At 41.4% G+C, this 27,708-nt stretch overlaps 1 protein-coding gene across 9 annotated transcripts in view; it reads left to right on the forward strand.

Moving 5' to 3' along the window:
- The first annotated feature begins 451 nt into the window (after positions 1-451).
- The window catches only part of PHF21A (PHD finger protein 21A), a 133,769-nt gene continuing 106,512 nt past the window's right edge, over positions 452-27,708 (forward strand). For 7 of the 9 annotated variants that reach the window (XM_074824095.1, XM_074824088.1, XM_074824092.1 and 4 more), the window contains exon 1: positions 452-896. The gene's annotated coding sequence lies outside the window, so the exon portion shown is untranslated. Of the gene's footprint in view, positions 897-1,345; positions 2,349-27,708 lie in introns of those variants that run through there. The other 2 variants (XM_074824091.1, XM_074824090.1) reach the window with 2 other exon arrangements.

Consider the following 27,708-nt stretch of genomic DNA (forward strand, 5'->3'; position numbering starts at 1 on the left):
TGGTGCCCTACTTCACTCTACTTTAGTTTCACTCACTTCACATCCGGGCTTTTTCCCTAGGCAATGGGGGCCGCAGCACAGCCCGTTCCTTAGGCAAAGGGAAATAAATTCGCCGCACCGACACGTCAAGTAGTCCCCCTCAGGAGAAGCCGCCGAGCCCGCCCTCCCGCCCTTCCCGGCTCCCCCCGGCCCCGGCCCGGGCCCGGCCGGCGGCTCCCCGCCGCCGTCGCGGGTGGGGGGGAGCGGGGGGGAGCACGAGCGGGGGTCCGTCGGGCCGGGCTCCCCCCTTCCGCCCCCCCCCCCCCCCCCGCCGCCTCCGCCGCCCGCCCCGTTCCCCCGCGGGTCTCCGGCGGCGGGCCGGGCCGGGCCGGGGCGGGCGGGGGCGCGCGCGCGGCGGCGTGTCGGGAGCGCGCCGCAGGCAGGCAGGCAGGCAGGCAGGGAGGCCGGCGGCGGAGGGATCCCGGCGAGCGGTGCTGCGGCCGGGCCGGGTGAATGGGATTGAAGAAGAGTTCAGCTTCTCGGCTTGTTTTTGTGTCACAGTTTCTCTCCTCCTGCGCCTCTCCGGCTTCGTGCCTCCCTCCCCGCCCGCCCCCTCCTCCCCGCCGCAGGAGGAGCCCCCCGCGGAGAGGGGGAAGGAAAAGGACCCCACAGAGGCGAGAGCGAGCGAAGAGGAGGAGGAGGAGAAGGGAGCAACCTACCATCTTCCACTCCCCGCTTAGCTTAAAGAAAGTGAGAGGAGGAGAGAGAGAGAGGCGCCCAGAAGAGGGGGACAGGGAGGCCCAGAGGAGCGGCGGCGCCGGCACCCTCCCCCTATGAAGAAGAGTCCTCCCCCTCACAGAGAGGTCCTGCCAGGGGGACCCCGGCCGGCCCGCAGCAGCACCGCCGCCGCCAGCAGGGTGTAGTATCCCACCTTTCGGATTCGCCTCCTCCTCCTCCCTGCCCCCCCCCGCCCCCTGGGCGCCGTCCCCCCCCCCTTCCCCCCCCCCCACCCCGCGCCCCCCCCTCCCTCCTCCTCCTCCTCCTCCTCCTCCTCCTCCTCCTCCTCTTCCTCCTCCCCCCCCCGCCGCCGCGGGGCTGGGGGCGCCGAGGATGGCGGCGGCTCGCCCCGCACTCTCCGGCCAACTTGGCGATGAGGAGCAGCAACTTCGCCGCGGCCCCCCGGCCCCTCCCTCGGGGGGGGCGGTGGAGGGGGGGGGGAAAGAGCGGAGCGTCCCGGGGCGCCGCCGCGGCCCCCCCCCGCCCCCCCTCCGGCCTCCCCGGCGGGCGCCGGCAGAAGTTTGCGAGCGGGAGCGGGAGAGGTGGAGGAGGGTGACACTTGGGGTAAAAGGAGGAGGTGACACATTGGGGTTGGGGGGAGGAGCAGGGGAAGGAGATGACACATTGCACTGGGGATGGGGTGGGGGAGGGAGGCTTATCCCCTCCCCTCCGGTTTCCTTCAGGATGATTATTTCCAGGCCCTTTTCTCTCCGTCGGGTCCTTCGCCGCGATGCTGTCGGGGAAGTTTTATTATTATCTGGGAAATGATGCTGCTTTCGGTGATGGATAATTCGTAGTAAAGCCGCTGCTGCGGTTTTTTTTGTGTGTGTGTGTGGTTGTTTTTTTTTTTTTTTTTCCCTTCCCTCCTTCCTTTCATTCGTCTTTGTGGCCCGAGCAGCGCCGGGAAAATTCCGTTTCTTCTGCAACTTGTTATTCTGGAGCCGGGCCTGCCCCCCTCGCCCTGGGGCTGCCCTTCCCGCACAGGTACGGAGCTCGGGGCCGGGGCGCCGCCGGGGTTTCCCACTCCTGCTCCGGCACGGCTGCCGGCATTGGGGACGGCTACTTCTTTATTTTTGTTTTTTCCCTCCCGCCTGCGTCTGTGTAGGTGGAGTGGGGCTCTATGTGGGACTCTGCCATTTGGTCTAGTCCTCTTGTGCATGTTCCTTTCTTCACTCGCCTTCCTGCGGGATTTTTTTTTCTTGTGGTGGTGTGTGTTTTGTTTTTTTCTTTTCTTTATTATTCCGACCTTCGCTGTTGGTAGAGCTTTTCCCCCAGCTACCTCTGCAGTTTGGTGGGTGCTGGCAGGATTGTACGCCGAGGTTTTTAGGTGGATTCGTATTGGATTAATGCATGGAGCTCTTCATTCAACTTCTCCTCAAGTGTCAAAAAATGAGGCTATGAACAGATGTGTTTCAATATGGAGAGATTTCCAAGTTCCTAATTCTTGGGGGTGGAGGAAAGAGTGCCATTGGAGAGTGGCTTTTGTTTTCGATTGGTGAACAAATGTCATCACATTTCAGTCACGTGCTGTAATATTCTTTGTTCAGCTATCAAAGTATGGTATCTGCTACACCTGTTCCCACTTTTTAATTGTAAGTAACGGTGATTGCTTGCAAATCTTTTAATTGTGGATAGGAGCACTTCCCCTCTTTCTCCCCCTCCTACCCCCTGGATGTTTGTTTGGGCCCAAGTGCTGAGCTTGACAATGAACTTTTGTTCACTGTGGAGACTGCATGTAAAAAGGTCCCACTGGGGGTAATAACTTGTGTGTCACGAGAAAGTTGTGTGCTGTGATGTACGGTGAGGTCTGAGCATAGAAAAATCAGGTGGGGATGTGTGCTCAGCAATGGCAGGGCTCTAGTAAGGGGTGGGTAGGCTCCACTGGGCCACTGAAGTTTTCTTAACTAGGTATGCTGTTGCTTGTTACCAGGTTAAAGGACAGATACTCCTATACAGCCGTATAGAGAGATAGATGCATCTTTTTGGCTTAGCTGTCGATTTTCAGGTATCGGAAATAAAAAGGATTTTGGCTGTCTGTTTACCTTTTTTTTTTTTTTTTTTTTTTTCCCTTCCCATTGTGCTCACTTCCAACAATGTAGGCACCTGCTTAGTTTCAGTTTTGTAAGTCAGCTTCCTCTGGCTTTCCTGTGCTTGCCCGGAGCTATCTGGTGAGGCTGGATGTGCTACAGAGCAGGGGAATGTTTAACTTTGATGAAAAGAGCCATATTTTGGGGCTTAATTCGTGAAGAAAATAACATGCTTCTTCAAAGCCTTGGAAAAAAAAAAACCCAACCAACCCTAAAAATCTAAAATTCGTGACTTCTGCCTGGCTAACATGTAATGCTAAAACTTTTATATTAAGCTTATTAGTGATTGTGTATAATATAACTTTAAATAGTGATGTTAAATTACTAGTAAGAACAGGTTCTTGAAAGAAAGAAACAAAAATTGTGCATAACTACCCATTTTAGATGGAAGAGTTAATTACCACACTTTAGCAGAAAGATCACAGGCTTTGGGAATTTTATTTATACCTGCGCACGTTTCACGATAGCTAAATGAAACTTTCTTTGGGGGCATTTTTTATTTTTATTTTGTAGAAGGGAATTCTGTAGCTCAGTAAATGAAACTTTGTACTAAAAAAAAAAAAGATGAAGTGCTTCTCGCATGTTTTTAAACCTCTCAACCTTACTGTGGTAGAGAAATTAGATTATTTTATGATAGTTACATCAGCTAGAAGCTTGAGCTGACACAGAGGGAGTATGAAGCGACCTCTTTATCCCTCGATTTCGTGTTGCATAGTAGCATGTATAGAGTCTCACTTCAAGGTCTTCAGAGACCCATTGTCCAGCAGTAGGTAGGTGCTTGCTCAGTGAGTACTTAACCACCAGCTGGATGTCAACTCTGGCATTACCCCCAGTTTTTAGCCATGCTGACCTGAGCGACAAGGAAGTTGGAGTGGATCCCATTATGGGTTTCAGTGATTTTTCAGTTAACTAGTAAAGCTAACGTGGTGTGTAATTCAGAATGCCGTGTTAAGCAATATTTTGTTGTTAATAATTATTTTACCATTAGTCATCGTAAGATTTCTACCTGAAAGCTTGTAATCTTTGCTCTTCTCTATGTGCATCCTGAACTGGATTTGTTGTGAGGCAGAAGGCGGCATTTGAAAGTGGTTTTCTTCCTTTAGGGGATGAAAATGTAAAACTTTCCTTCAAAGAACTTAAATAAAGCAAAAGTAGGAAACTGAAACTTATGCTGCTCAGAGAAAAATGCTGTTGTGTTTTCTAGCCTCAACAGTAAGGTCACTGCTTTCAGTTTAGGTTTTGTAAAGATTTCTCTTCACCCTAGGCCATTCAGCTTCAGCTGTGTTTCAAGTATTGGGCCTAAATAGCTCTTATTCCAACACTACTTCTCTTTTTTAGAGACGAGGTTTTGTGTGTGTCTGTTAAACTTCACTGGAGAAAAATTCTAATTTAAAAAAAAATTAAAAAATCATTGGACTAGATTCTGTAAAAAGGAGACAATTTGCATGCATGTTTGTTTTTTTTAGGAAAATTCTAATGGCTCCTTAGAAAGTTGTGGAATTCTATGTGCAGTTGGAAAGCTTTAATAGTGAGCCCAGCTATCACTTGGGTTGTTCATGCAGTTTGTTTATAATGGTCATAATTGCATATGAACGCATCGTAGCTGTTTTGTTCCTTTACTTACTCTCGGAGCCATGAAGAACTTCATTCCGTCAAATGAATTGATACCATTGGAATTCATTTACAATGGAGATTTCTCTTTCATTTCAACACCAGTTTGTAGGAGCCTCGATGGGCTATCTTATTTCCTATGTTATGGGTATATTGCGCGGGTACCAGAAACTCAAGATGAACATCATGTGAGAAACACATGTTGGTGACTTAACCTTTTTACTATTGTTTCAGGTTTTGTTGTTTGTTGGTTTTGCTTGTTTAAAATCTTCCAGAAAGAACTTACTAGTGTGAGAGGGCTTTGCTTTTCGGAGGGCCATCACAGAGTGATATGAGCTGTAAAGCAGACCAGCCTTCAGGAGAGGCTCCTTGTGTAGAAGGGGCAGCGCTAAAAACCTATTATTATGCTTCTAATAGTATTTCTTCACTGTCCCCTTCAGCCTTTATGCTCACAACTGTGCAGTCACATGCGTAGCTGTGTACTAGAAGTGTAAGACTCCACAAAAGGCCTGGCTCCTGTACGTTTGTGAATTGCCCTTGTTCAATTACTCTGTGCCAGAAAGCAGCTCACATCCTGTTTCTGATGTATTTTAACTGCACAAAGGTTATTTAGGAACAAACCATATACTGGAAAGGTGGGGCAGTGTGCAGAGGGGTTTTGAGATGTCTGTGAATGCAAGGGACAAGATATTTACTTCTGTACCCTGTAAATAGAGGGTGAACTGAAGGATAGTTTTTATAGGTATCTTACATTAATATTTCATGTTCAGTATAGCACAAAGCCAGCGTCTGGCTTGTGCTGGTGGTAGGGATATGCATTATGCAGGCAAAAAAGAAGTTTATTTACATTTGGCAGGGGGAACTTTGTATTTTCCTTTCTTCTTTTCTTATTGCAAATACAATCTGGTTTTGTGTTGTTTTTTTTTTTTTTTAAAAGCCCCTGTGTTTTTTTTTAAATAATTTATGACTCCAGCACCTTACCAAGTTCCTCACTAGATTAAAATCAGTAAAGTATGATTTTAAGTTTGTTTGACTCTGCCTTTGTTACGTCAAAAACTCACAGAAGCAAAGTGGCAAGCGTAGATACTGAATGGCTATAAAATGTACAAAAATCACAAGAGTTTTTAAAAATGTACTTAGTGCTGAGAAATGGTGTACTCGCGTGACAATCGGACTTTACAATTAGAATCACCTGTCCTTAAAATAATTTTTAAAGATGTAGAAAGTTCTGAAAGGTCCCTTCCTTTGGTCCAAGAGGATTGCCTACTGCCCTAACAAAGCCCCAACTTTACCACAGAATCTTTTGTTTTAATACTTTGATCATCCCAGGCTTTTGAGGAAAGAATGCGCTACTTGACACAGGCTTTTCTGCAGCATTTATTTTCTGTTGCACTGTTAACGTAATTTTATTATCTCTGTTGGAATTATCAAGTACCCTGTGCCTTAAAAGCTGTTTGCCTAAATGATTTGACCTATTATTTGTTCCCTCTTACCTGAGATTTCTTGTTCACTGTCATTGCAAACGCTCACTCTTTGGTTAGAGATTGTATGTTCAAAGCATCCTTTAAAAAAACCCACAGCAGAAAACCACACCCCCCCCCCCCCCCCCCCAATACTACTACCCCCCCAGCCCATGCCTAATGTTTGTTGTTACTGGTGGGAATGCATTTTCAGCTAGCACATGAGGAGTGAGGCTCTGCTTAATGTGAACTCCGTTGCAGGCTGTGTTCACACAGCTTCTATGCTTTTTTTAATGTCGGATTTCTTAAAATGTGTGTTTTCCAGATTCTGCCCTTCCACCTGACAGTACTGTGCCTTTAGGACAAAGGGAATGTTACCAAGTTCACTTGCTACAGAAATCGTGTTGCGTGCCTCTTAAGCGAGGGGCTCTACCATTGCGTGTGGAATTAGAAATATATTTTGAAAATGTAAGCGGTGTGTTTCTTGAATGGGAGTACGGATACGTGAATGGTTAAAAGAGATGAGGGCAGATTTGAGCCTGTGACTCTAAGATGGCCTGTGCTTAGACTCGGTCTCCAGGCCTGCGAGAGGAGAACTCTAGCAGAGCAGCCGAGCTTACGGTTGGTTCGGTTTCGTTGTTTCTGCCTGTGAAATACAAGCTGTCAGTATGAAAGGGAGAAGGAACATTGATTCCTTGCCTTGTTCCCCTCCAACCCTGCAGACCCAAGCATCGTTAACTGTGTGGGTCCCAAAGGCAGTGTAGTTGCAAACAGTTAATTGAAGAGCTCAAGTGGTATCCTATTGAAGCTTTAAATTGTTTTAACAAAACTTCTGAGTAATCGGCAATAATTATTTTCTGATAAGCTGGCTGATAGTAACTATGGCAACAGCTGTCTTTGGCCTATGGACAGTATTGCTGTATTGACAAAACCTTTAGATGCTCCTGAGGCCTCTTGCCTCTATAGGGAAGTGCATGAGGATGACTTTCAGGTGACTGAAGCATCACTGTTTGTTGTTCTGTTGTAACGGGATGCTGGCTTTCTCTTGGGTCAGAGTCTTGGTCCTTTTTCTTTTGCATGTTTTTGCGGGTGCTGCCTGCTAGCCTGGAAACGCTGCAAAGGCTGTCTTGTTCTACAAGGACTAGTGAAACATATAAGTACCTAGATGGAATTATATATGCATGTTGGGTTTTTTTAAAATAATAATAATAATCCAGAGCTCGTGGAAAACGGAGGGAAGAGAAAGGAGGACTTACTCATTTTGATCCCTGGTTGTTTCCTTCCTCGATTAAAACCTTCTTAGAACAGACTGGTAGGGGGAGCTGCCCTTCCCTTTAGTGAACTGAAGTACAGCGTATTCTTCTCTGAGGCCTACGCTGAGATACAGCTATTTAATTTTCAGCTAAGCTCTGCTTTTTGAAAGAGAGGCAAGCTTCTGCTTCAGTACATTGTAGCAATGGAGGAAGAGAGTGATTTGTTTCCAGATTACTAAATTCTGGACAGGGGGATTATGCCCCTCACCAAACACACTTTTCCTATTGATATTCAGAAGTACACTCTTCAATGTTAATAAATGTAGCAGTCGGGGGGGGGAGGGGGGTGTAAGGAAAAAAATCTTACTGCAGTTTAGTATAAAGATGTTAAAAAGCTGTAGCCTATTCTGCATGTTTGAAAGTAGCTGGACTGCTGATTATTCTTTGGGAATTAGTGGTTAGCTGTTTATTTTTACTGAGATCTTTGTCCCCGTAACTTTGATGTGTGAGAGCTGGGTATCAATCCAGCTTACCTGATGATTACTGGCAGCAGGCTCCCTGTATGGTATGTGTATGTTGTGTGCTGGCCCGTGGAAGTGTGCAATATGGCCTACATCTGGTCTCATCTTCAGTAAGAATGTGGCTCGTGGAAACTACAGGCCCCAGTATGCAGTGCTGTGTTTTTATCTGAATAGCCTGCCTGGATCGCGATATACTAATGCATCCTGGGGCCTGTAGTTTTCATGAGCAGAAGTTGGAGATTCGGGATGACAAGTGAAAGATGCTGTAGTGTTCCAGAGGCCGAGTCGTCGATACCTGATGCGGTTCTTAGTTGGTCAGCTTAATCCTGTGCTGCTGTTACTGTAGAGCAGCATGTATTTTTATTTAAAAGTCAAAACCAGTTTATAGTTGGGTAGTATGTTCAGGGAAGAGCAGTCGATGAAAGAAGTCTTCCAACTGCCTATGTGTTTTTGTACAAAGAATATATTAATAATTGCACTAATACCTTGCTTAATCTGTGATTGCAAGTATTCTGGTTGATATTCTGCATATTTTTAATCTTTTGAGGCAATGTTATGGGTGGAAACATTCAGCAGAAGGAGTTTAGCTCCGTTAACTGGCAGTATGGCCACCATGTTTTCCTTTAAAGTTGCGGCCCAACTGTCACTGTGGGTTTCTGTCAAAACAAAATGGGATTTGAACAGCTTTTTACCTGCCGAGATCTCACTTCTCTGCTCTGTGTCTTGAGGCCGAGCGATGATTGGCTGGGAGCTGGTCTGTGGTCCGTTAGTGACAGCATCGCTGGTTCCCACGGAGACGCAGGGTCTCAAACTCAGGTGTTGGCAGTTGCAGCCAGAAGCAGAGCACATCGGGTGGTTTTTGTCCGGTGTTTGAGCCCTGACCACGACATTTGAACTTGCATCGAACTCGCATCAAAGTAGGTGAAGGGTTTCTGGAGTAGGGATTGAGGAATAGTAACTTTTAGAATGCTTATTTTTTTTATATCCATAAGAACTGTCTTTTTTCGTGCAAGACGTTAACTAATAACGTTCAGTGGGATTTGCTAAACTTAACGTGGACGTTAATTTGATTTCAGCTGTTAGGCCAGTAGCAAGTTTAGTATTTGCTGTAGTCTTGTGTGCTATGTTTTGGGTACTGCAGTTGTCTTAATTTTTAAGTGAGCAAGCACTTAACTTTAACTGATCCCAATCAACTTCTTGTTTCTTCAGTTTGTGTGAGATAATAATAAAGAAGGTTTATATTTATGTGCCAAACAATATGGAATAAGCCTTTTTGATGTTTTTTGAAAAATTAGAGCTCCGGTCCTGCAAAAAGTCACATGTATTTTACATTAAGCTCTGCAGAGGTCAGAGGGAATATCTGAATGCCTAAAATTGGAACCTATATAAGTAGTATCAGGATCAAGACCTCTGAACTTCTAATGTTGGAAAGTAGCTTCTTTATGTTCATTGTAATTAGCTTCTGTCTAGGTCTGTGTGGCAAAATTCTTCTTTTAGTAAGTGTCTGGAAATTCACTCAATATAAATTTAGAGTTCATATTTGCTTCATAGTTGTGAAAAAAAACAACACAAAAAGTTGTTCTTCACCTGCACAGATTATAAATATCACAGATATTTAGGTGGTAATAGCTTCTTGAGTCAGGGAATGTTATTTTGTCAGCACTGATGCATTGTACACACTGTACATTGCTGACACTTTCTGTTTAAAACTGATACAAAAAGGTAAATCTATACAGAGAAAACCTTACATATGCTGGAACTGTAATAGAGTTTGTAAACAGTTAGTAATATAGTTTTCTTTAACTGTTCTCAGCTCCTTCACAGCCCGTGTGGAGCAAATTGCTGACAGGACACATGGTTAGCTGAAGTAGTTACTATTAGTATATTGACGTGATTAGAAAGGCTGTCATTGTTGCTGTGCGAGGATGAAATTCCCTTTCATTGGCTGATTTGGCCTACACAACAGGCAGGAGAAGAAACCAAGATAAATCTGTATGTAGTGGAATGATGATGTATCTTGTCTTTCAAGGACGTTTTACCCTCTGTAGAGAGTCCGCGACAGTGCCCTTTGTAACGCTGCTGTATCAGGATATTCTAGATAAGGAATGTGGGTAATAGGGATGTACAAAAGGGTTTGATGCATAGTTGTAAAGAAAAACTCCTCTATAAGTACTTCTTATCTCATAAGAGCAAATGTGTCCTGATCTGGGAGGAAATCCTGGCACTGCTCTAGTGGATGGGAAGCTTCCCAGTTGAATTGAGAGTACCAGAATTTCATTCTTTTCCCCCCAAAATGGTAGTTTTTAGTGGATTTTGCAGGGCTGAGGCACTTGACAAAGTTTGAAGAATCCGGCATCTGCTTAAGATGCTGCTGCAGGCCCTGGAGGGGATCTTGCACCAGGTTCGTCGTCTCCTAGTGTCTTTGCTGTTCCTTTAAAAAGTAGATAGTATTGAGCTCCTGTAACACTTTGTAAGAACTTGGAATCTATTTATTCAGGCCTTTTTGCTTAATTTGCTAACACGACAAAATTTTACATGAAAGCTAGAAATTAGTCCTTGATGTATCCAAAGAATGCTTTTTTTGTCTCTGTCTCTTCCTTCTTGCCAGTGTGACAAAACTGTCCCAATTGAGATGTTCAGTCTGAAATTCTAATAACCTGACTTGAGATGGATTAAAAATCAAGACAGACAAAACCCCAACAAAAAAAACCACCCCCCTCCCCAACTAACAAACCTTTTTCATAACTTTATGAAAGGACTACAGTGGCCTATATTACTAATAACAAAGCCTTTTGCTAATTTGCATCTAGCTGGAGCTCCAGATACCTTACTATTTCACTGCTGCTTAGCTTGCAGTAATTGCTTCCGATAAGCATCTTTATCATGTAAATCTATTGTTGTCTGTAGTATGAATTTGCTGTATTAAGGATGCTCTTGTCAGTGACCCCAAACGGAAAGGATGTGGCTACCTGAGCTTCCCTTATTACCCTTTCAGAGAGTACATTCTGGTCAGGAATAAATTGGGAAGCACTAGCAAGGTTTGTGCTGTTTCTGAACACCACATATCTGTCCTTGAGTCAACTGCAATTCTCCTCCCAAGCGGATTCCCACCATACCGTACCCCTTATTTTGCATTCTCGGAGAACCAGCTGAAATCAGTGGATTTGTCACCATGAAACTTGTTTTGGAATCAGACACTTAGTTTCCATTTCCCATGTTCATTTTGGCATGTTTCACCAGCTCTACTTTTTCTTTGAATTTCATGCTCTAAAGTAAACATGGAAATCTACCCCCGTCACATAATTCTCATCCCTGTATGGCAAGTTCTTCTTGGCTTAAAACTTGCAGTGTCTTCTCCCACCTTACTTCTTGCAGGAATTCTATTTGGGTGCCTGGTTGTTGATGCAGAACTCTATTAGATTGTGCAGTGTTTAATTTAATCAAACGGTTTTTCGTGTGATGATGAGCTGCAGTTTTTGCAGTCAGTCAAAACCTTGTGTCGTTGGCCTGTTAAATGCATGCTCCTGGTTAGTTCCTTGCTGTAGTAACAGTATCTTCTCAGCTGCAGAGTTGATTACATCAGCATAGGTCTATGACTGTGGGAATACCCACTACCTCAAGTTGTTTTGCACTGACAGTGTCATTCCTGCAAAATTGTGTGAGCTAAAATACTGATTTTACAGTTTGCTCCTTCGTGATGTAAGGTAAACATCTATGATTTCTCAAAACTTGGGACCTTCTTTCTGGTTTCTGTTTTCTAACTTAATCTGAATCTGCACTTCTGTGCCTATGATTGTTTTTAGCCAAAATTGCTGATTTTTCCTTATGCCAAATATATTGTGAATATAATGGATGATTTCATCATCATGTCTGTAAGCTGTCTTACTCTAAGGTTTTTTGAAAACTTAAACTAAGGAAGGTGACAAGTATCTGTTAAATTCCTGTTTGTTTGTGTGTAGATAGTACTATATAGGAGAGGTGCCTGTTATTTTTCTCTTGGGTATATTAAACTCCTGCAGCTTCTTCAGAAACTCTTATGTAATAGGGGAAAGGTGGTAAATACTATCTGCATATTTTTTCCATAATTTTTCCCATTTTCCCACATATGCAGGATACATTTTAAGTCTTCAGCTATGAAACCTCCATTGTGTTATGGTTAGTTTTTGTTTTCTCTACATTGCTTTCCAGGCTGTGGTCTTTGGTGGTCCAGTAGGCAGTAAGACTCATATTGGCTTCTTGGGGATTAGAAGTTGTATTAGAATTGGACTTAAAAATCACACAATAAACTTTCATGTATGTTTCTGGTCCTCATATGGCTTCCCCCAACCTGCCTCCCTCTACTCTGTAATAACCAGAGTCTAAATTGAGAGGAGCTGGCATTTTTCTCAAAGGCATTTTAAAAGTAGGGGAAAAAAAAAAAAAAGCCATCCTTGAAACAGCAAGGAGAGGAATATGTAAGGATGATGTAATGAGAGGAGTGCATGAGAATTTCTCTGTGTGTTTGTGGAGAGAGATGTGTTTAAACACCTTTTCTAGCACAGCAATAGGACCATTAAAAATCAGGGCATTACTTTTTAGATAACAGAATTTGTTTAAAGAGTAACTTTGCAAAGAAGTTACTGTAATGATGGGCACTACACTGGTATCACAATACTACCGTGATTGTAAACATATTATTGTAAGTGTCGGTCTTGATACTACTGTGGCATATGCAGTAGTAGTTTAGTGCCCTGCACTGTTTTATCTCATCCTAGTCTCTGCTGTTCTGGTAAGCCTTCTTGCCACACGGTGCCTGTCTCCATCTCCTAGGACGGTGTTGGAGTGGGGCTGCTGTGTGCGTGGAACCAGTAGGTCCCAGGAGGGCAGGTGAAGGCTGTGGTGACGTTGGTGTGAGAGGAGGGGATGTGGAAGAGGAGTGTCCCTCAGCAGCACCTTACTGCCTTCTCTGGGTGAAGCGCCCTGGGGATAAGTCCTGGCTCATTGGGAACAAAAGTAATTTGAGGGAGAGGGAAAATTGACTGCCACCAGCAGCCTCCTTCAAACTGCCAATCCTTTTGTTTAGAAAGTGTAATCATACCATGCTCCACCATACCCTTTCACTCTGTCAGCATTGTGGAAGTAGAAAGTGGTATTGCTTTTCAGTTGGTTATAGCAGCCACTAAAAATGGATAGATCTGCAATTTAGTCTTCCTAGTTTAAGTAAACAATGTTAAAAATCCATGGCAATCAGTGCAAGTAAAAATGTTTTGGACGCTTTGTTTTTCTTGTAGCTGAAGTCTCCTTGTACAGCAGTCTTGCACTCGGCTTTTGCATTAAGTGCTAATTGTATGTGGTTCCATGTTAGATTGGCACAATGATTCAGTGTTATGTTTATGTGATATAGTGTGTAAATCTTTTTACTTATATTGAATAATCATGGTTTTGAGAAGAAAGAACTTCTATTAAGTGTATGGTTACTTGAATTCTTCCTTTCAGATTAGTGACTACCATCAGTACTCCCACACTGAGTGTGACTACCCCAGCTACAAATACCATTCTCCAGATGCTACAGTTCCCATTTGTGTGCTTTTGAGGAGAAGGAAGAAAAAAATAAAAAAGGCTTTTAAGGGGTAAGGAGGGAGAATATAATAAAAGGGGAAGGGAAGACAGAATTTGAGGTTGATAACTGCCTATATATTTACAGGGAACAGCGAGAGTGCCAGCTGACTGGAATGTAGGGGAAGGAAGATCAGAGCACATCAGTGTAATAATTTTGGAGTGCTTCCTGTTGACTTGTTAATACTGCATGGAATTTGGCCCAGGCAATCTGCTGTTGTGAATCAGCATAGTTTGAGTATAGGTGTGCCTGTTGTTAGTTGAGAATCTGCTCCACTTGAAAGATAACAGGTCAGTCTGGTAAGTAGCATTATTCCCATGTTTTGGATTAGAAACTGAGGCAGAGAGAAATTGTTTTATTCTGCATTGTGATAAGTTTATTGAAGACCTTAACTAGGAATGGAGGACCTCGCTTATGTGTTTAATCCAGTAAACTGCCTCCTTCCTGCAGGTCCTGAACGTTGCTACGTTGTAAACAAAAACGAGCCTAAAAATGATTTGCTGATTAAGTATGGGTGGTGTACAAATAAGTAGTGCTTGCCCCAAAGGAGGTGAGATTCTTGTAAGACTGGTTGTACAAAATAAATAGGGTACTTTGGTTTTGAAGTTTTGGATATATTTTTTTTATTAGGTTATCTTGGGCTGAAAGAAAAGGAGAAGTTTGAATGGGGATGGGAGACCTTCTGATGCATAGGGGAGGTAATGATTAATAATGTGAATTTGAAATCCAGTGGAATCTGAGTTGCATGGATAAGCACTGATGCCAAGAAACAGTCCTGAGTTAAGTTCTGCAGAACCTGAAGAGGTACAGAAAGATGGTGGTGGTTGTTGCTACTGAAATTTTTTTGGTCCACTTTTCTAGCTCTATTGCATCATACTATAATTAATAGAAGAAATCGCATATTACCGTGTAGGCATGATTATGTTTTTATAGATACTGTTACATGGGCACACATCCTAAGTGTATCCAGATGGTCAGAGTTAAGGTTAGTGCTTACATTTACCACTGAAACATCTCCAGAATGTACTTTGTCTATGGCTGCTGTGTGAATGAGGTTCCAGTAACTTTACTGAATAACATCACTGTTTCTGTGTCATACTTCCCGAGTCTGGTACAAAGGACTTAACATAGCTAGTTGCGTGGAACGGTTCAATGCACAGCGAAAGTAACACTGAGTTACTAGTGTCGTCAGCGCTCAAGTCTTAACCGCTTGTTAAAACTATTCTGTGTACAGCTTATGTGAGCGGAATTCTCCAAGTCTCCCAAGTGGGTTCTGTTCAGGGACAGATACCTTGTTCTGTTAATTTGGACAAATGCCTTTTCCAAGTGGAAAATCAGCAGAGTCAGCAATACCCAAATTTCTGCATCTGTCCCAGTTGGCTGGGTCCAGCGTTGCTTCCACTAACTCTTTTAGTGCTGCTTAATAAGGACACTATATTCTAATACGAACATGAAAGGTATGGCTCCCTTTTTGTTACATGCCTCGCTGTCTACTGTAAATAGGTCACTTAAAGGTGTGAGTCTGATGTTTAGAACTCCCATGTGTTTGATTCTGTGACTACCCATGGCATTAGGCTCTTGGGCTCTGGTGGGATATTGAATCATGATCTTTTAAATGCATGTCTCTTGTTCTGGAATATCTTGAGGTACAACCGTTAATGTCACTGTTTCTGGCATCTGCTGGTGTCTTAGTGTATTTGTGGAGCTCGGGAGCTTTGGTATACGCCCCTCTAAATGTTTCATTAGAGTTGTTCATGTTTTGAGACTCTGGTTCTGCATAGGCCTGACGTTGACTTTCGTCAGTAAGCTGGTTTAGTAGTCTCTTTACTGAAGTGTTTTTATGTTGCGACATCACAACTCTGTAACTGTGGAGGCAGCTTCAAGGCCAAATACAAGGCAGCTTCAGTAACTACCGCATCTCATACTCTACGATGTGACTTCTGTGAAGCAGAATTCTGGTTTTGGTGATTTCTCGATTTATAGATGGATGTAATGAAACTTCCTGGAGTATCTTCTTGTGTTAACAATTCAGTGATTGGCGTGCTTCTCCTGTTCATTGGTTTGTCCCAGTTATATCATCACTGCTTAATGAAATGATGTTTCTAAAATAATTTTCTGATATATTGCCTTCGCATTAAAGACCTGAGATCCAAAGAGATAGTGTTGGATGGCACTGCATTTTTCGGAGAGGTGACTTTCAATTCTTGTTCTCCATGTTGCCAAAGGAAGCAGTTCAGCTTTGTATGCAAGTGTCACGGAAATGTGGAGTAAACCAACATGAGAACTGTGGTGCACTGGGAGGGTCAGCCTGCCTCATCACTGAGACCAATGGCTTGAAAGTGCAGGCAAATGGGCGTAAATCTGGAGACATCCATACAGTTGTCCGGTTCTTTCTCCGTCTCCATGCAGCCTAACGTGTGAGAAGAGGATGTATCAAAATCATTGCCTGTATTTTGGAATATATTGGAATCAACTGAGTTTTCCTGTGTAACAGTTGAAGTATCAGCACATACGGGGGAGAGCAGAAACTCCCCGTGAACTCAGGAGAAGAGCAAGAGGATAAGCATTTGGTTTTTTTTTTTATTGTGAGAAAAAAACATGAATGAGATTTGAGAGGTTTCTTGGTACTGCTTGGAGTGGAGCTCTTTTATACCTTGCTTATACCTACAGTGAGAGATGGGGCACTTACATAACTGGAAAGTTTTGTTCTGATCTGGAAGACAAATTTCACATCTGTGATGGGCTTTACTGGTGGGATGGAGAAGAGAGAAATGTTGCCCTGTGGATGATCAGCAGAAGCACTGGAGCACGAATAAACTTGGTGTACACACACACGTTATGATTAAATCTTGTGGTTCTCTTGGGGATACCAACAAATTCAACCTGAAACGTTCAGCCTATGACAGCACGGGGTGAGAAAAAGATCTAGTAAATCTGAAGTTCCCAATTACAAATAAGAGTGCCAGTTTCTTTGAATTGTTAGTTTGTAGTGCTATTTGTTGTCAGCGTAGTTTGCACAAATGATCTTTAGGATGACAAGGGCATTATGTTGCTGTTTTCTTTCAGCAGGACCAATTTCAATGCTATTACTGGCTTAGATATCAATTCCCCCCTCCCAAAACAAAATGAAAGAACCTCAAACCAACCTGTGTGATTCTGTAAGCAGAAGGTTATTTAAATAACAAAATGATACCACTCCCTATGTGAAATGAAAACAAAACGTAGCGCAACCTGAAATTCTTACTCTGTTGTCTTTTTGTGTGATTTAAGAGATTTCTCATGTAAACTGGATTGTGGTCAGCTTTCTCACCAGTGTAGCTGAGCAGTAATTTTATTGAGGCAATGTCTGTGTCTTCATGAAACTGATCACAAAGCTTCTGCTCTTTTTTTATACTTTTTTTATCCTTGATACTTGGTTGTTCCTGATAAGGATGATAAGCTTATTGGGTACATCCATCTTCATCTTACTGCCTACAGCAATACCGAAAGGTGGTGTATACCGGACGCTTGCGTTGCTTCCAGACCCGTTGTAATTTGGGCTCTAGAAAATGGAACTTCTGTGTTTCTCACAGATTGAGACCTGCTTGTTTATCCTACATGGCTTTCAGCTTGGCTATCTTCAAAAGCTCATCTGTCAGAAGAGAAGGAAGCTGACAGTGATGAGAAAGCAGACATTCACCAAATTGTTTAGGCAGTGCTTTCTAGCAGGATTAGCAGTACTTCCTAGCAGAATTCTGTTCGATGTTTGTCCTGGGCCTCAGCTTGAGGTTACGCATTTTCTGCGACAGTAGTACTTCTTCAGCTAGACTTCCTTATTAAAAAGTAGAGCATCCAGTACTGCTCCAGGGTCAGACAGGACCTGATGACTTTGGCAAGTACTGTTTTCTTGGAGAGGAATCAGACATTCATCTACATGTTCCCTTTGAATCCATTGGTTCAGGAGATCTTTCCTCTGGTCAGCTGGGAGGAAGCCAAATTGTTGCCAATCTTAAATGGGTCTTGGCAGTTTTTCCAGCAAACATCCATAGCTTATGTTTAGTGCTGCTTTCCAACTTTCTGGGTCTTTCTCGGTTAGGAGAGACTAACTGCCTGAATCTCCTTGGGTTGGCATCCTGATTAGTGAGGGGCTTATAGGAGAATTTTTCAGCAGTCTGGGTTCTGGAAACACCCCACACCCTTGAACATTTGATCATGTCTTTATTGCAGTGTTGCATTATATTACACAATACGCATACACCAGTTTGATTTCTGCTTCAGAAGTTATAATTTCTGCTTTTAACATTACATGCTTGAATTACGGCCCGATTTATTTACCAGAAGAACCAACCTCCAAAACAACCCAAGACATATACTGGTATGGCTGCTCAATGTGATTAAATGTAAGAACTAACATACTGTGCTGGACCAAATGTCCATCTAATCCAGCATCTTGCCTTTATCAGTGGCCAGCAGCAGCTGATTGAACAGCGTAGGAAATGGGTGAATTCTGTCAGCTGCTGAAATATTAACAGTAAATTTCTGACAGACACTTGTTTAGCCGCTGCCTGAGATGGAAGCTACATTTGGGCTATTGCACTGTGAATAACAACATCAAACGATTTATAGGTGAATTTGTTTGCTGCTTTTTGGAACTCATTTATATTTGTGGCTTCCATAGTGTTCCACAGCAGCAAGTTCCATGCAGTTTAACTGCATTTTCTGTGTGTGTGATGGGTTGATGTGAGAAAAATAGTTTCATTTGTTTTAAATGTGCTCCCTAGTTGTCATTCCTCTCTGTACCATTTCTGGCTCTCCCCTTTTTGAGGTGGAGCAGCCAGGATTACGTGCAGTGTGCATCACAGCAGAATGTTCCCTGTTTGTTCTCTGTTCTGTTTCTAATACCTTCTGAGATTTTCTCTGACTTCTTTCTGCTGGGAGTTGAACTGTTTGCTTGCAATAATCTCAAAATCTTTTTCATAAGTAGTAATGCTTAGTTTAGATTCATTGTTGTGTATTTATAGCTAGGGTTATTTTTTCCTCTGAGTATGTTACTTTGTACTTGTCGAGACGGGACAATAAAATGACAGATGAAAATCAATCATTCGGTATTATCAGATCCCCTGTAACTCTTTGAAGTTTGCTTTAATTTTAACTATCTGGAATAATGGAAAGCATCATAATGTCTGCAACCTCCCTTTTTGCCAGATCAGTTAAAAGTATGTCCACAGACTCAACCCTGATCCTTGTAATGGTAACTCCCCTGCTTTTTGACTGGTTAGTGTTTTCCTTATTTTCAGTCTTTTACTATATTCTTAAGAAGGGGAAGGCCCCCTCAGGGATTTTGCTCTAAGGTGGTGTGAGGTGTACAAATGGGTTCATCTTCCTTTTGTTTTTGATGCCATGTGGTGTATGAACCTTTTGCTGTTCAAGACTCACATATTCCAGTGTCCCTTTTCTTTTGCTTTGAAGTTGGATGTCCAAAAGCTTCATTTCATTAAGATTGCAATCTTCTTTATGAATGCTTAGAAGAGAGTGTTCCTCAGAGATGTGATGATTTTTTTTTTTATGATAGTTTAAATGGCCAGTGCTTTGTAAGCTTCGTACCATGAATTATATCCCCTCCAGTAGGAAGTGGCGTTCCCTGCCTATTTTTTCAGTTCTTTCCTCTTCCAGTTTGTGGAAGTCCCTGTCTTGCCTTTTTAATAAAGTCTGTCATGTTTTTGCTATGACTAGCTGTGAGTTTATTTTTTGAATAAATAGCAGGAATCAACTGCTTATCTCTTTTTGTTATCTTAGTAGGATTTTCATAGTTTTTATTTGAAACTCTAGTTCAAAAGCCAAAACTTCTCACTCACCCAGCATTGATCTCAGTGAGGGATACTATGATCAGTTTTAAGGCAGCTTGACTGTCAGGCAAAGGGCAGGTGTTAACTTTTCTAGGTTTAATCCTTGTTTAACTAGAACATCTCAGTTTGATTTTGGGAGGAGTTTGTATTAACTAGTTGAGTTTTTAGGAATGTGGGAACAGACACTTTTCAGAGAAGAAATACTGCTAGAAAGTAACGCTTCTTTTGATTATTATGCTTCTACGTGTGAAATTACCTCTCCCTTGCTGCTCTAAGTATTGATTGGGGTTTAAATAATTAGACTGACAGAGTAGTACATGTGTTCGTTCTTACCGTATCTGAGGGGTAGGAAGAAGGGCTGTGACGGACACTTCTGTCCAGAAGACTTCTAGCCTGGAGGACAAGAAGACTAATGCTTCGTGTATGAATATGCAGATGTGACATCCAGGCTGTAACAATTTACCTGCTGTAGGAATTGCATCCTTTACTTCAGCTTTGCTCAGTGTTTATGGATTGTACAAATTTTCAGATATTTAGGTGGTTTAGATCATTGTTGGGGGAATCAGCCCCCTTTCAACTTCCTTGCTATTTGTGCATTTGGTAATTTGAATTATAATTTTACATTATTATATTCAGCTCTTAGCAGCTTGTGCTCTTGTGTGGGTGCATACTTGTCATGCTTTGCAGGTTGTGGAAAAATTTATTTTTTTGGTAGGTTAGTATTGTTGTGGAATTAGAACAGTCGCTAGTGTACTGTGTGACTGCAGCAGGTACTTAATAACTGCAAAAAGTTTAATTTGTACAAATGAGTGTTATGTTGACTCCTTGTATAAGAACTTCTATGCAGATTTTGAAAAAGTAAGATTGATGGCTTTAGATCTTCATGAATGAGAGCTCTCTGAATGATGTGTTTTGTTTTTGTAGCATGTGTAACCTAAGCAGATGAAGCTTGCTTTGATTCTCTGTCTCTACCTGGACAAACCATTATTTTGTGTATTAATGAACTTTATTGAGATGCTTCTAAAAAACTATAAGAAATGAATACTTGCATTTTATAAGCCAGGTATCGCTATTGTGTGTGTGTATTTGGAAGATGAAACTCTTTAAGTGACTTGACAGAGGCTGTTCAAATAAACTAGTTCTGAAATTGGCAACATGTGCTACTGCGGATCCCAGGATCCTTTAGTGTGTTCACTAAACAACCATCCTGTCCTCTTCAGGAAAAAAAAAGTACTTCTTAGCATTCTGCCGCCTTCCAGGACTAAAGCCTGTAGTGTGTATGAAAGGATGATATATAAGCCACTTCCCCCACAGAACCTGTGCCAGATATTATGTGCTTGTTAATGCAACTAGAGAAAATAAAGGGCTGAAATAATTGAAATTCTTAATGTTTCTTCAATAGATGGTTCGAAAATATACCATTTAGCATAGTTTAAAATGACAATAGGGACTATTATTCACTAGGAGTGACTTCTGAGACATTAAATTCCACTTGTTTTAGAATTCTTTAAAATGCTCCTGTTTGCTTTGGGAACTTAAATACCTTCTGCCTGGTACAAGGATCTATGTTTTCTTGTAGCAGAGGGGACTGAAAAGAGTGTGGAGACTGGTATCCTCCTGCTTTTCCTCCCTTCTAGGGCAAGTGTTTCTTAGAAGACAAGGGACTGAAATAAACCCTGTAACCAGGTATATTGTGCAGAATAGAGAGGGGGAAACAGCTGCTCAGATTTTGAGATCAGAAAACAAATCTGTAATGGGGAAGAGAAAACAGGCCTTTCCAAGGTGCATATATATAAACTTGTTCTCACGCATCCATCTTTTTTGTGTTGGTTGTTGTCTAATAGTGAGTTCTTTAGGACTCTTGTCATAAATGTTTTATGTATCAAGTGTTTTCAGGGTTTCCATTGCAATGAGCTAGTTAAATCAGTGTTTAAATAATTATATATAAAAAATAAAAACAAAACCACATTGCAGGTACTCTGGATTGTTTGGGAAATCTTTTATTTTTGAATGGCTGTGAACCGTTCCCTGGAAGGAACAAACTGTGGTGATGATTTCGGGGGAGTGGAGTGGTTTTGATTTTTTTTGGGTTTTTTGTTTGTTTTTTGGGGGTTTTTTTGGTGTGTGGGTATTTTTTTTTTTTTTTGTTAAAAAGTACAATGAAACCATTTTTTGCCTGCAGTATTCAGGTAAGGTGTGTATTTCTGTACTTACCTCTAATTCTTAGTGTTCTTTAAAGTTTGTGTTGGTTTTGGGTGTGTTTTGGTTTTTTGGGGGGTTTTTGGTGTTTTTTTGTTGGTGTTTTTTTTTTTTTTTTTATAATGTAGTATTCTGATATGTTTGACCTCCAGAATATTACCCCTTTTTGTTTGGGTTGGTGAAGATGAATTTGGAGACTACTTCTATCTATACCATAGTTCATGCTGTTGTGTTTCCCCAGTAGTTTTGTGTCAGTGTTGTATGACTGTGTTGCATCAAGTAGTTTACCCAAAATGTCATTCAGGGTAAAGCTATTAGAAAATGTGGGGTTTATCTCAGTGTTGTTCCATCTTGCCTGGATGGGAAAGTTCATGCTATATAGAGGCAAAACTTTTTTTTTTGTTCTGAACCTGGGTGTTGCAAAGCTACAAGGTAGATTAGGAATCCTAAGAGCAGAAAAATGCTGAATTAGGTAAAGTAAAGGCTTAAAGCAGTTGTCAGAATGGGATTAACCTGACAGAGAAATAAAGTTCTCTGTAAGAGAACACTTCGAGGTACTTGGGCTACCACTTAATTGCACTTTTATTTAATAGGTTTGTATGAAAATGAATAAGGGAGTTAGGAATTGGTGTTGAAAGAGAGAGAAATATGTGAATATTGACGCAGTGTTGGACTTGTGTATCTGTTGAGAGAATGGGAAAATCTGAATGTTCAGAGCCCAGCAGGAAGCAAGCAAGAAGGGATTTCTTCCCCTTAGAGGTATGCTGTGAAAACGGTGATGCAGCCTGGCAGGCTAAGTCCTGTTGCATTCAAGGAACAAAAAACAACAGCTGACGATGGCTCAGAAGCTGCAGGGTAGCTGGTGTAGTAAAGAAGAAGAAAAATTAGGGCCAAATCTTGCACAGTAAACTGTGATTCCCTCGTCTTTTTAAATACAGACACCATAGCTAAAGGAAGCAGAGTAAAAAAGCTGATGCTGGAATGATCTGGTAGTTTAAATCTGAAGAGAAATGGGGAGAAGGGGTGGACTCCTGCTCATCTGCAGCAGCACAGCACACAGAGCCTACCTGATTTAGGCCTAGCGACAGTTGCGTTGGAGGCCTTGGGAAGGCAGATAGCTCGGCAAGCGTGTTTTCTCAGTGTGACGTACTTGGGAGTGTGTACAGCCTGCATGCTAAATGCGAGTGGCTGGATTTGACTTTGCTTATAACAGTTCTAAGAATGTAATGAAATCCCTTCTCACTCACGCTTTTATTTTGGGATAGAGGGGGAGAGAAAGGAGCTTTCAATATCCTGTTTAGTTCAGAGTTTGAAACAAGTGTGTTTTACCTAATTCTGTTTACTGCCTTTTTATTTAGACTACTTGTAAAACATGTTGATGTCTTTAAGTGCTCTATCATAATTTATCGGTACACAAACCTAGAAACTCATGAACACCCTAATGCTGTTTATTTTCTTTATTTAATCTATACATGGAGCATACTGTACTTATTGTTAGAGGGTCTTAAGCTGGGCTTCCTTGTTTGTTTGTTTTTTCGTGGGGCTCTTTGCTCAGGAGATCAGGAATGCCAAAATGACAACATAGTATAATGAAATAATAGCTGGTGAAATAAAATGAGTTTGACTAAAAAGCAAATCAAATTAAACTGTAGAATGAGAATGTTTTTTACTGAGTGTTAGAAGGCTGTACTTAGAACAGGTGTTGTATTTATTCAAGAGTAGAGGAAAATGTGATACCTTTCTGGTAGCAGCAGAGGGTCCCAGCTGCCTTTTACAGGGTTCAGAGCACCCAACAGAATCAACAGAAGTCTGAGACTTTTTTGCATAGAACTGTGTGGAATTAAATTGCTGGTATTTTTTTCTAGAAAAAAAAAAAATTCTAGCAGGTGAGAAGCATTACCTTTTTCATCTTGTTCTTAAAATCTGAAGACAGATTAAGAAACAATTGGTTGTACTTTGATACTTTTGTCATGTGAACATCTGTTCACTAACAAATCACTTTCATATTGTCTTCTGACAATTATTCAGAAGCCTGTGACATAATAGAGCTAGTGATCCGTAGTGTTGTAAAGGCAAGAATTTATGTATAGTTTCTTGTTCTGAGCAATCTCACTTCCTGTGGAAACAAAAGTTCTACGAAAGATAAAATGAGCTCCTGTATTCTTTTTTTTCAGTATCATAAAATACAGAACACAATGTATATTAGCAGCTAATTTTCAAATTCATGCTGCTGTACTTTATATACATGAAATAGTTTATTTTTAATGCATGTGCTAAAATAATTAAATTGAAGATGCGAGTTTATTATAAGAACTGTGCCAGACAGGCAGCGCAGACCAGTACTTGTTTCAGTATATCGACATGAAAGTTGACCCATAGCAAAACCAGCACAGGTTGGTTTAATTTTAGTGTTTAAAGTACGTTTTAAATGATGATTTTTCTCCTTGACCTTTTTACAGTCTTTTCCCGGACAATATAGTAAACAAGTAAAGAACTCTTATTCCCTGTGCCATAATGAGGATAAGCAGAAAATAATAGTGATTTCTATTCTGCCTGAGTAACAAGCAGAACATACAGAATTCAGATGCCTGGCAAACTCGGATGCCTCTTTTTCCCCAGTCGTTCTGTAGGTCTTCCAGTCTCAAAATGAAAAGAATGTGTCTACGTGACTGGATCACTGAAAACATAACTTGTAAGCCAAACTTCTAACCAGGTGGGGAAAGTGAAGGATGGCTCCTTGATGATCGCTTTAGTTAAAAAGGAAAGCAGCCAAGTGCTCCATCTCTTGCCCACTGTAGCACGCTGGAACTCCATGACTGCTGAAGGAGGGAAGGAGGGCTCCCTCCTGCTGCTTAAGTTTGTGCTTGGTGCTCCCCAGACCCATCTGTGAATCGCTTCAACTTTCTGTGGAGTGTGACACCCCCTCACCCTCCACTCCCCCCAGAAAAAGTGTGGGGACTGCTGGTGGTGGGACTTCACAGCTGGAAGACAACATAAAGGAGAGCGCCTTGGTCAGATTAGCTGCCTGTGGGAGTGTTGCAGCTGCAGGATAGATTAAACTAGAGAAACTGGAGGTAGAACTATGCACTCTGAGCAGAACTGGGATTTAATTAAACCTCTTGATGTACTGTTAGTCTAATCTTTCGTTGTGCATGCTTGAAGAACTATCATTCAGTTAGCAGGTTTCATGGACACACTGAGGGAAGAGCTTTACTGAGAGTACAGCATCCAATTTTTGAAAGAGCCTTATAAATATGGAAGTATAAAAGGTTACCTGTTGTTGTAAGGTGCCCTACCATACAATCACTAATCACAATTTATCTGCATTTTTTGATGTTTGCTTATTAGTGCATGCGTACCTAGCTTCTGTCTGATATTTGTGGGAAGGTAACATCAGTAGAAACTTGTGTAGCTAATATCTGTAAATCTGTCACTAGAAATTTCCCTGTTGCTCCCTGTGATTCTTGGCCTCTGATGCTTTAAACTGAAAGTCCTTGTGATTGCAGGGTCTTTCTTTCATTGTAAATGCATGTTAGATTTTTGTTCAACAAATTTTCACATTTTGGTTTTCTATTTCTTAATTTTAAAATGCATTGTGTAATTGTGTGTTTCCTGCAAGTTGCCCTTCATCAAAATGTTTAACACAGATTTATTCCTTTAACTGATACTCCCTTTAAGTGGTTTTCACTATATTTTGTAACCATGGAAATGGTGTACAGATAATATTTATAAGGTAGAAGGAAAAACAGGGTGTCTAATGGGACCCCTGCTGTTCTGAAATCTCTTCAGCAAAAAAAAGTCCAGACTCCTGGGATTCTGTATAAATGTAATAGGAAGTCTTCTGTAATGCAGAATGATTTTCTAGAATATATGTATTCACTTTAAATAAATTAGTTCATATGTTCATGTTGGATAGTCCTTTAAAAATTCATCTTCACCTCAGTTCTCCCAGTTGTGTAACCACAAAACTTTGCTCTTCATTGAAACGCTAGATTTGAGAAACCTTTAGTTGATTTGCAGTCACTCTGTGCTAACACCGAAACTGAAAGCATGTTTTTGCTTGCTGCTGCTGTTCTTAAATGCTGATATTTTGGACGAGCACTTTCACTGTTTCCTCTCTAAAGCCTGGAAGAATGAGCAAAGTACTCATTACTTTGAGTCATATGTACTTCCTTTATCCTGCCTCCCCTCTCCAGGAGCAGAATCTTTCCCTTCCTTAACCGCTGAGGATATGTGTGTGTTGGGGGGTGGGATTGGTTTGTTTTGTTTAATTTTATTCCTCATCTTTAGTGTTTTGCTCTTTTAACTTTTTTTTTTTTCACTTGTTTGGCATTTCCCCCTGCTGGCAGATTGAGTTAATAGCACTTCTTTCTGCTGTGGAAATGGAAGGCTGTAGTTGTCCTTGAATGTCACTGTTTTGTGGTTGAGGTGTTGGCTGCTTTTCTCATTTTTTTTTGGTTCTCTGAACATCTCTGGTACAGAGGTAAAATTCAAAGAATTGTTTGAACAAGCAGGGGATGTGCACATACCTGAAGTTCTCCCCATGAGAAGTGCAGTAGCACTTCCAGTGATAGTCAGAGATACCTCTAGTTCTGCATTTCATGCCTGCAGTCTTGCAGCACTACTCAGATCGTCTCCTTTTGTACTCTGGACCTCTTCCCAAAACTCTTAAGGCACTTCTGCCTCACTAACGCATCGTTCCCACAAGCCAGTTCTTTCCAAGATAAAGTGGATTGCTAGAAGGGGAAAATAGTTTGGCACTCAATATGAAATTTCTCCTCATGTTTAAAAGAATAAAATTTGAAAAAATTTTGAAGTTTTTGAAAAATCAGAGATCCCTTCGTTCTTAATGGAATTTGGGGGGGGGGATGGGGGACAGGGACTTCAATCAGTATGGGAGTTGAGTTTTTCTTAATTTTTTTCTTATTCCTTACATCTTCAGTTGTTAAACCAATTACTAGGATTTACTCTGTGTGTTCTTTCTAGAAAGTAGTCCTCCTTTTCACAACTCCTTCTCTGTCTCCTTTTCCCCAAATAGTCCTTTGCCTCTGAAGTAGAAGGGAAGGCAGAAACTTCTCAGTTAAAAAAAAAAACTCAAACAAACAACCGGAACACAAACCTCTAAATAACTTCCCTTTGAATTTCTTATAAATTTTGAGACAAAAGTGGGAGTGGGCTAGTATAGCTAGGAGGGGATGACAACTGCTTTCTATTGACCTTCCATCTTTTTTTCCTTCCCAGCTTTATGTATACTTTGTAAATAAGTTGAAAATAATGAAAAAAGAAAAATTGCAGTTTTAAGACTTAAGAGATGAACTGACTTTTTTTGAAGTTTAATTGATAAACTTTGTTTACTAAAGAAACCAAACCCCGTTTCCAGCAACCCTGTAAATGTGGCAGAATTCAGAAAAATTTTTTAGAAACAAACGCCAAACCCTGCTTTCCACTGATTTATATCTTTACATCATGTAAATCTCTTATTTTTTTTCAAAAAATTCCCTAGCTCCCTGCTTCAGCTGTGAAACTTTACTGTTGCACTGTTACTAAAGCATAAACTTACAGACTTAATTAGGATTGGGGGTTCCTCTTAGTGTATTGTATAGATTAACAGTCCTTCTAAATAATGAAGTAATTAACTAAAATAAAAGTTCAGGTCCCCCAGCTTTTTACCTGAGCAGGAATTTAGCCACGCTGTGTAGAAGGTGGGTTTGTGTTTATCTAAAAACTGATGAATGGTAACTCACTGAGCAAAGTGAGGCTTAGTGTTCTTGTTCATATTTCTCTGTATGCAGTACCAGAACTTTTGAATGAAACAATGCTGTAAAACATCCCCATACACTGGTTTCTGGGTACAAAAAGCAGAATTGTACTGATGATAATTTTATGAATGTTAGAAGGGGTTAGATGGGGAATCCACTGAGCCCTTGGTATTAAGTCAGGAAGAAATTCTGCTGGGCTTACTAATGGTCATAGGTTAGAGAGGCAGGCATTCTGTAATTTTCTAGTTTAGTTTTTATTTAAAGAAAAAACCCTGTTTCCCTGAATGCCTTATTTATTGTATGGAAGGAAATAGAAAAGCAGAGAATTGAATTTGTTGTGTGTTGGTTTGTTTTAAGTGGCAGCACCTTTCTCTTTTTCCTTTAGAATGAGGGAAAGTATATGTGTTTGAGAAGTGGGAGGATGAGTGTTTTATTTTAAAGATGGCTTAAATGGTTAATCCTTGGTGAGTTAAATTATGCAAACTTTTTCCCTTTCAAGTTAAGTGGCTTTAGGACATGCATGCTTCTCTGATTCACGAAATATGCTGAGACTGTTCAAAGAAGAGGGGTTTGTGCGTGGGCAAAATGTGCAAAGCCACATACCTTAAATCTGCTCAGGTGAGAGGCATTCCTGAGATTTT

This window comes from Strix aluco, chromosome 4, assembly GCF_031877795.1.
Source record: "Strix aluco isolate bStrAlu1 chromosome 4, bStrAlu1.hap1, whole genome shotgun sequence".
NCBI lineage: Eukaryota > Metazoa > Chordata > Aves > Strigiformes > Strigidae > Strix > Strix aluco.